This window comes from Capsicum annuum, chromosome 3 (assembly GCF_002878395.1).
Source record: "Capsicum annuum cultivar UCD-10X-F1 chromosome 3, UCD10Xv1.1, whole genome shotgun sequence".
In the NCBI taxonomy this organism is placed as follows: Eukaryota; Viridiplantae; Streptophyta; class Magnoliopsida; order Solanales; family Solanaceae; genus Capsicum; species Capsicum annuum.
The window spans coordinates 59,180,760-59,190,066 of record NC_061113.1 but is presented as its reverse complement, the minus strand read 5'-3'; the positions used below and the strand labels follow the sequence as shown (position 1 = coordinate 59,190,066).

Here is a 9,307-nt window from a genome sequence, read left to right as displayed (position 1 = left end):
ACATGTGCAAACTTACTTACTTGGAGACCAAATTAAGTACTTGGAGACCAAGTATTTTTCTTTGAGTGGAGATCAAGTATTATTTCTTTGTCCCAAAGAAAATATTGTGCATATGTTGATAATCTTGCATTATTCCTCCTCACCACTTCTATAAATTGGTATACCATTTTCAAGAAAAAATCAACCAATACATTCCCTTTTCATTACTCTTATCATTCTCTAAAGTTTCTACTCCTCTCTTACCTTAATTCTATTTTATTTATTCATCTTTTGATTTGGTATTTGACTTGTTGGTTTATAACTAATTTTGTTGGTTCATATATCTTCTGATTAATTAGGGAAGACATATTTAATTCTTGAATGTCCTCTAATTAATCAGGGAAGTACTTGTATAATCCTAGAAAAACATTTCACATTACGAAAATAGATTCTTAGGACAGTGCCTAGCATGACTCAAGTATTTTATATATTACTTAAAATATTATTATTATTATTATTATTATTATTATTATTATTATTATTATTATTACTATTACTATTACTATCATCATTATTGTTGTTGTTATTATTATTGAACTTGTTAATACTACTATATAAGAAATATTATTATTGTTACAATTTATTTATTTTCACAATTGAGAGTGAAATTTACTATTATGTCCCAACAAATTATATATGTGTATATGTATAAGTTGTATATTAATTGTACATATGATGTAATTGTATAAGTCGTATATGTATAAGTCATACATGTCAATTGTATATGTCAATTATATAAGTCATATATGTATAAGTTGTTAATTGTATATGTATATCTAATTTCTTTTTTTTTTTTTTATCAAATTGTATATCTGAATGTTTGTATATTATCATAGTGTATATTAAATAACTAAATATCTGTAAATATACATTTTGCAGCATGTATATTGAGTGTGTACTTATACGTTTTGCATAGTGTATATACAAATATATAAATTATTTTTTAATTCAATCGTTATTTTCTTAATACAACTAAATTGTTATCAATCGTATATTATGTGTCAATTATATATGCGTATATATAAAATTTGTATATTAATTGTATATACGATGTAATTGTATAAGTCGTATATATATAAGTCAATTGTATAAGTCATATATATATATATATACGTCATGTATGTCAATTGTATACGTCATACATGTAAAGTTGTTAATTGTAGATGTACATCTAATTTATTTTTTTCAATTGTATATCTGAATGTTTGTATATTATCATAGTGTATATTAAATAACTATATATCTGTATATATATTTGCAGAATGTATATTGAGTGCGTACATATACATTTTACAAAGTGTATATATAAATATATGATTCTTGAAAGTATAAAAAATAAAATAATGAGAAAGAGGGGGAGGAGATAGAGGGATGGGAATAGAGGAAGGGGAGAGAGATGGGAGAGAAAAGAAGAAGAGAGGCGAGAAAGAGGAAGAGAAGGGGAGGGGGGGGAAGGGAATTTAAGGTATATCTATGTTTTATAATTATGCAAACTTTAACCATGCCTTGTAATTATGAACTAAAAGTTACCTATATCTGAATTTTTGCCATAGTAAAAAGACTAGAGGGTGGTCAAATGGGCTTAAAAGTTGGTCAAAATAGCTTTTAAGCCATTTTTTACTTTTTGAAGTGTTTGGCAACTTTCAAAAATTGCTTTAAAAAAGTAAAAAAATTATTTTTTTAAAGCCAAAAGTACCTCAGCCCTAACTTTTAAATTTTTGGCTTATAAGTCATTCTAGTTTAACCAAATAAAAAACATCTTTGTCCCTCATAATTCTCACATATTCCAAAATTACCCTCATGTTTGTCCTAAAACATTTGTTCTCTTCTATCATTTTTGTGTTCTATCTATTTTTGTGTTTCTCTCTTCAGGTTTGCATTTTTCTCTTCATTTTGTGTCTTTATTTCTTTTTTAATGGGTTCCTGGCAATTTGATGCCTATGGGATTTATGAGGAATTAAGAAGAATTGTTTTTTTTTTGTAGTTCATTTGATTGAAACAACACAATTCAGCTTCTTTTTGGGCGACTTTTGTTTAATTTTATTGAAGAAAAATGAAAAATCAATAAATCAATTTAGCTAAAAACAACAATTTTTGCTCCTTTTTGAGTGTTTTTTATTCAATTTTCAAAAGAAAAAAATCTAGTAAAATAAAAATGGGTTAATTAGTGTGGCAAAATTCACCAAAAAAAAAAATGAATCCATATAGCTGAAACAAAAAATTTTGCTCCTTTTTGGTTCTCTTTTGTTCAATTTCAATTTTAAGAAGAAAAATGGCGCACAAGTAACTTATTCATTCATGGAAATATTTTTAAAAAAATAAATATATTAAGTAGTTTATACTGAAATTGAATTAAAATATAAATTAATTTAAATTATTTTAAGAACAGAAATCTAATAGTAACCAACTTTATATAATGTTAACAATTATAAGGGGATTTCAAATATTTTGACTAAAAAAAGTGCTTAACAACAATTGTCTACCAAACACATCTATAATTTTTTTCAGCTTTAGCACTTTTATTCAAACATGTAACTGCTTATTTTTAAAATAAGTTTCAACACTTTCAGAAGCATTTTTAAAGTGCTTTTAAAAGCCACTTTTTTCAATCTATCCAAACGGGCTCTATGATAGCCTTTTCTTCCAAACAAACTAAATTTTTTTCTTTTTTTTTTTAAATCAAGGTAATTAAAGCTTTTTTATTTCATATATTACAATTCAATCCCAACACAAATTCTTAGACTAGGAAATGGCTCTAATGCTTCGTGATAAGTAAGAAAAATTTCAATAGTTTTTCATCTCCAGGGTCAATGAATGAATCTACAAAAGAAACTTTTGTAGGACTATCAACTCCAAACACAACATCTCTTTTCTGTAGACGTTTGAAAGCATCCATGGCCTCTGAGTGTGACGAGAACTCCAAAAAAGCAAAGACGCTATTCATTCCATCATTATTAGTGTCTTCAACCAATGTCAAATCATCGACATTATCAATGCCATAATTCTTCAACTTATCTTTTAACTGGAGCGAAAGTAAACATACATTAGAAAGTAGTTAAGCAACTCTTGGAACCTAAGAAGTTGATGTTTTGTGACCATGTGAATTTGCTTTAATCTACTTACAACTTCTTTTGTCCAAGATTTGCATACAGGCTTCTCATGAAACTACATGTAATTTGGCTCATCCCTTAACTAAATAAATATTTTATGAAAAAGATGAATTTTGATCAAGGGTTATCTTGAATTCAAATGGGTAAAACCTTGATTTTAATATAATTTATTTTCAAAAAAATATAAAATAAAATAATAATAATAATTATTATTATTATTTTATTTGGAAAATATTTGTTTGATTTTCTTAAATCACGAAGTTTGGAGTTAAATTGGTTATTAATTTATTTTGAATTTTGACTCAATCTAGCCAATTTATTAGATTTAACCATAATTTAAATCAAATTGATCCCAATTACGATTCACTTGACCAGTTGATTTTTCAATTTGGCTAAAATTTAATAAGATTGACGAAGTTCTAACCTAAATGGTCATTTATTAAATGGCCTAAAGCTACCCATTCACTTTTCAAATCAATAGCTGCCCCTAAGGGTGGACATGGTATGGTATATACCGAATACCATACCGAAATTGAAATTTTTTATATCGCAGTATGGATGTTATGGTATTTGATAGGAGTTTTAAATTATTTTGGTATGTGGTACATTATTTCGTGTGTATGCAATAAATACCGAAATATCGTATACTGCACCGAAGTTTTTTAATAATATATAAAACCCATATATATTATATTTAAGATTATTAAATATATTTATATATCATCAATTAGACAATTGAACATAAAAACAACTCTTATCCAGAAATAAATTTTTTGGGAAGCTTATTATTTAGGAGAACTCTGCTTAAGTTTAGGTAATGTTGTTTAGAGTTCGCATCTTGGACTGCTCAATCATGATTGAAATGTTATTTTTGTGTAATTGATTAACAAAGATAGTTGTTAGTATGATATGATTGAGACGTTTGTAAAGTTTAAAGTCATAGTTTTTGTTACATGAATATATGTAAGTCGAAATCAAATAAAGTATGGTTACTGAATTACCATATCGTAAAATACCGAAATTGAATTCAAAAAATACCGAACCATACCGAACTAACTAGGTATGATAATGGTATGGTTCTTTTAGATACCAAAAATCAAAGTTACCGTACCGAAGTTTAAAATACCATACCGGACCGTACCATGCCACCCCTACCCCTTAAATTAATCAACCAGCCCAACATCAAGGCCCAATTCAACAACATAACAACAATAACAGCAGTCCAACAACCCAAAATTCTCCTGACCCGGCCCATTTCATTATCTTTTTCAACAAAAAACTATAGAAACAATAATGCGTACACAAGAACAACACGTACAACTTTAACAGCGAAGACCGACACCGACCGTACAGCTCCGATCCGACCCCTATACAACCCTCAACCCAATTTTTCTTACACTTTCCACCTAAATTCTCTTCCCCTTTTGATTTGTGCACTTCATGAACCCTCACGAGGATTCGTATTAAGGAAGGGTCTCGAACCTTCTGGAAAAGCACTGAAACGTTCAAAAATTCATTTTTCTTGGGTGGATCCGTACGAATGCATACATATTTCTGTGAATTTCATTGGTTCTTGGGGATTATTCTTTTTCCCCAATATCTATTGGTTAAACCCATTCAATTTTCTTCAAGAAATCAAAAAAGTCAGTACAAGAATGAGGTTATAATCCCATCCTCATCTCAATTTTAAAAATATCTCAGTTAAAATATTTCTAAACTACCTCCAATTTTTCCCATTCCGCATTGATTGAAACTCAAATTGAACCCCTAATTTCTTCTATATAAAACTCTCTTTGGAGCAAAATTGCCCAAGTCTCAAAAGGGTTGGAAAGGCTTTTTGAGCAAAGAATTAATTTTTTTAGTAAAACTTTTTAGAAAGGCAGTCGATTAATCAAAGTTTTTCAAAAGATTTCTTTCAGTGGTGGTAGATTTTGATGAAGCTCGAGTCCCATTTTGCTGCTCCAGAAAAGGTAAACACACCCTTTCCCTTTTAGTTTATTGCTTTTCTTCTTCATCACTTTCTTCGTATCAATCTTTATGTAGTCGTAATTGTAGTTGGTGGGATTGTTGTTGTAGACAACTTTGAAAGCCATAGGTTGTTGTGAAGAAATGGTGAATGACGTCTTTGAGATGATATTTTGTTGTTCTTGACCTCATGATTTTCATTCGAGTTCTTGAGATTACTATTTCAGCTTTCTTGATGATTTTCTTTTTCTTAGCTTTGGCTTGTGGCCTTATCATTTAGTTTGTTCATGGATCGATTCATTTTTTTTTCTAGCCATATACTTGCCTATTGATTAAACACATACTGATTTTAGCATATTTGTACCTGTTAAGTGTTGAAGTTTCTGTTTTGTTTAAATGTTTGGGATGCTACAACTTCCTCCCTATTTCAACCAGTCCCTCAATTGGGGTGTATGTTCATTGATTTTCTATGATTCATAATACTGGTAGAGTGTCAATGGCTCGAAAAGGGAAATAGTTTTTTCTCGAAAATCAAAGCTAGAGAAACGAGACGCATCCTTGCTATGATAAGTTTCCACCCGTGAAAGTTTTTTTTTTTTAATCATTTGATACTTATGAATGAGTATTGATTCTTTTCCATTTCTGTGTTTTGTTTGAAGAATCAAGTATAGAAGAGATTTGTTTATCTTATCCTGAGGTGATAAACCGTTGTGTTCAAGGGTCTTTGCTACTCTATTAGTTTAGGCTCTAATTTGGTCGTAAGTTTCCTTTGTTTTCTGTACGAAATTCCCCGATTACATGAGAAATATGGAAGTCATTTGAGTCATTTAAATCGACTATTCTTTGGCCTATACAACCGAATAAAGTTTTCTTTGATGAATTCTATTTAATGTTCAATTCATTATCTTCTAGTGGTTGTCAGTGGATATATGAAGGCCAAGGACCGAGCTTTATCTTAAAGATTGTTATTTTGTCATTAGAATCGATCCATGTGTGGTTGACTTAGAGTCGACATCATCCCCTCTCTTGTTAAGATTTAAAGCATATTTGCACTTAGGCATGAAGCTTTTCTTTTTTGAAATGATTGGAAACCTGTCTTCCTTTGGTCTGTGGTCTGTGATAACATAAGGATATTATATAGTCTTGGTATTACCATATTTTCTAGCAAAATGTCAACTTGCAGTTTCCCATTTTTGCCTATATTGTTGAAGTCACTGTTATGTCCTTGAATATGCTTAAAAGACTCAATTTGTTGTTCTCTTTGAGATGAACATCTTGTTTGCAATCTTTCCCTTTTTCTTTTCCAAAAGACACCTTGGTCAGTGAGAAGTAATTTCTTTAGATGCAACTTTTTGATTATCAAGTTATTTAATTCTTCTGTTACGTTTATGCCTGAGTTGTCACTGTCTCCCTTTCTTAGTCTATTCTTAAATATTATTTTAAGATGGACTGGATCACTACCTACTTGCTTTGATAGATCTGCTTGTAGCACCTCAACATAAAATTGTTTGTTTTAAACTATGAAGATTTTTTCTTTGTTTTGTCATTTCTATCATTTTAAATTTCCTTAATCGTTATGTGTGTTAGTTCCTTATTCGCAACATTCTAAATTTCCTTTTTATAATTATTATCATTATTATTATTATTATTATTATTATTTAGAGGAACTGCTTTTATAAAAGTGATTAAGAACTTTTCAGAGAAGAAGTGTAGAAAGAACCTCATTATATCTGTAAACATTAATCACTTAAGTCAATATCAAGCCAATAAATTTCATTTTCAAGGAATTCGTTGTGGTTAAGGAATAAATCTTCTTCTATTAGGCTACGAATTAGATTTTCTAACATAAGAAAATGAATATCTTCGTTTAAAAGAATGCATTTGATAATAGTAATTATAATTTTCTCAGGGAGGAAGTATGTGTAAAAGTTCGTGTTAGATTTTCGCGAGATAGAAAATCAGGCAAAGAATTTTCACTACCCTTCTTATATTGTATTTCATAATCAAAAGGGGCTAATTGAGCTTGCCATCTTGCAAATATCAATTTAAAGGCATCATGTTTAAAGTCTTTGTTAAACATAAATTTAACGGATTGAGCATCAGTTCTAATTATAAATCTTTGATTATACAAATCATCTTGAAATTTTAAAATACATTTTACAATAGTTAACATTTCATGGGTTACTGTGGCGTATTTTTTCTGACTTTCAGTCCATTTACCAGAATAAAATCGAATAAAAAATTCTATTTTTGTATGGGGATTAACTTGTTTAAGTATTCCGCCATACCTAATATTAGAAGCATCAGTTTCAATGATTTTTAACCAGTTAGGATTTGCAAGGGATGTACAAGGAAGAGTTTGAACTCGGTTTTTAATTAATTTTACTAAATCAACGTGTACTTGAGTCCAAGGAGTTTTGTGATCCTTTTTTAGTCTATCATATAAAGGAGCTAAATCTCTAGACAGATTTCATAAAAAGGGGAAATATAGTTAAGACTATCGAGGAATCTTTGAAGTTGTTTTTTATCAGTAATAATATCAGGAAATTTTTTAGCAAATTCTAGAACTCGTTGTATAGGCTCAATAGAACCTTGAGAAATATTATGTCCTAAAAATCTAATACTTGTCTGGAATAAACTTATTTTTGGTTTGGAGATGACTAAGCCATTTTGAATAATTATTTGTTTAAACGTATGCAAATGTTTAAAATGAGATTCAAGGGTTTTTGAGAATACTAAAATATCATCAATATAAACAATGATAAAGTCCATATAGGGATTAAAAATGTCATTCATAATTTTTTGAAATTCAGAAGGAGCATTCTTTAAATTGAATGACATAATATTTCATTCATACTGCCCAAAAGGGACATTAAAAGCAGTTCTATAAGTATTTTCTTTATCAATTTGAATTTGCCAATACCCAGATTTCAAATCAAATTTAGAGAATATATTAGTATCATATAATCTGGAAAGTAAGTCCTTTTTATTCGGTATAGGATATCGAATCCATTTTAAAACTTTATTCAGAGGTTTATAGTTTATAACTAATCGAGGTACTCCTCGTTCTTTTTCAGCAGCATTATTGTCATAAAAAGCAGTACAAGATCAAGGGGATTTTGAGGGTTTTATAAGACCCTTTTGCAGAAGACTGTCAATTTCTGTCTTACAGAATTCTACTAACTCTGTATTCATTTGATAGGGTCGAGATTTTGTTGGAATTTGTTCTTCACTGAAGTCATTTTCATAAGGAAGAGAAACAATATGTTTCTTTCGGTTCCAGAAAGCATTTGGATGATCCGCACAAATATCAAGAATCAATTGATTAGAAATTATTTTTATTTTTTCTTGGACTTTCACTGATTTTAAAGTATAAAAAATATAAATACTCATTAGTTCTAATTGTAAGAAATTAATTTTCTTTTGTTTCATACTGATAAGGGTATTTATATCCCTTGTTATAGGATTAGTAACAAAAGGATAAGAGATTTGTTTATTCTTATAAGTAGTCTTAAAATCATTTACATCAATATGTGTATAAGGATAAATAGCATTTATAAAAGGTGTTCCTAGGATAATAGGAGGATATAACTGATTTTTTACTAAAAAGAAGAAATGTGGATTGCAGACTTTATCTCGACATATATGAGTATTTGGTAACTTATAGTTGATATCAAGAGTATGACCAGATGCAGACTTGACTATGTGAGTAGTTTTTTCAAAATATCTGGTTGGAATTAGTCCTTCTTGAATACAACTAACATCAGCACCACTATTAATCATAGCAATATTAGTGATAGAAAATTTCTTATTTATCAAAATAGTGCAATTTATATACATGAGCAGTAACTATTTGCATCATCCCCAAGAAATAATCCCTTTTTAAATCTTCTGTTGGACTAAGTTTATCAATTTCAGAATTTTCAGAGTATTTCAAATCCTTTTCTTTTCCTTTTTGAAGTAATAGAAGTTTTAGGGATGTCAATAATCTTTTCTTCAATTTTTAAAATTCTATGATCGGAGATTATCTGATTTTGTTTTAAGGAGACAATTTTTTTTTTTAATTGTTCAATTTCGATTTTTGAATCATTAAAGGTAGAATTTCTAGCTGGAGTTTGAATCAACGCAAGATGTCGATTAACTTCGGCTAAGGAATATGACATGTGATAATTATCATAATAGTTATCTTTAGA

General features: G+C 29.0%; 1 long non-coding RNA gene across 3 annotated transcripts; it reads left to right on the top strand.

The window, feature by feature from the left end:
- The first annotated feature begins 4,395 nt into the window (after nt 1-4,395).
- Nucleotides 4,396-8,614, top strand: LOC124896530. 3 transcript variants are annotated; one of them, XR_007052911.1, is made up of 2 exons: nt 4,396-5,119; nt 8,317-8,614. It is a non-coding gene; the product is annotated as an uncharacterized LOC124896530 (long non-coding RNA). The 3 variants fall into 3 exon arrangements; XR_007052910.1 differs by having other exon boundaries at nt 8,195-8,614; XR_007052912.1 differs by having other exon boundaries at nt 8,192-8,614.
- Nucleotides 8,615-9,307: the final 693 nt, after the last annotated feature.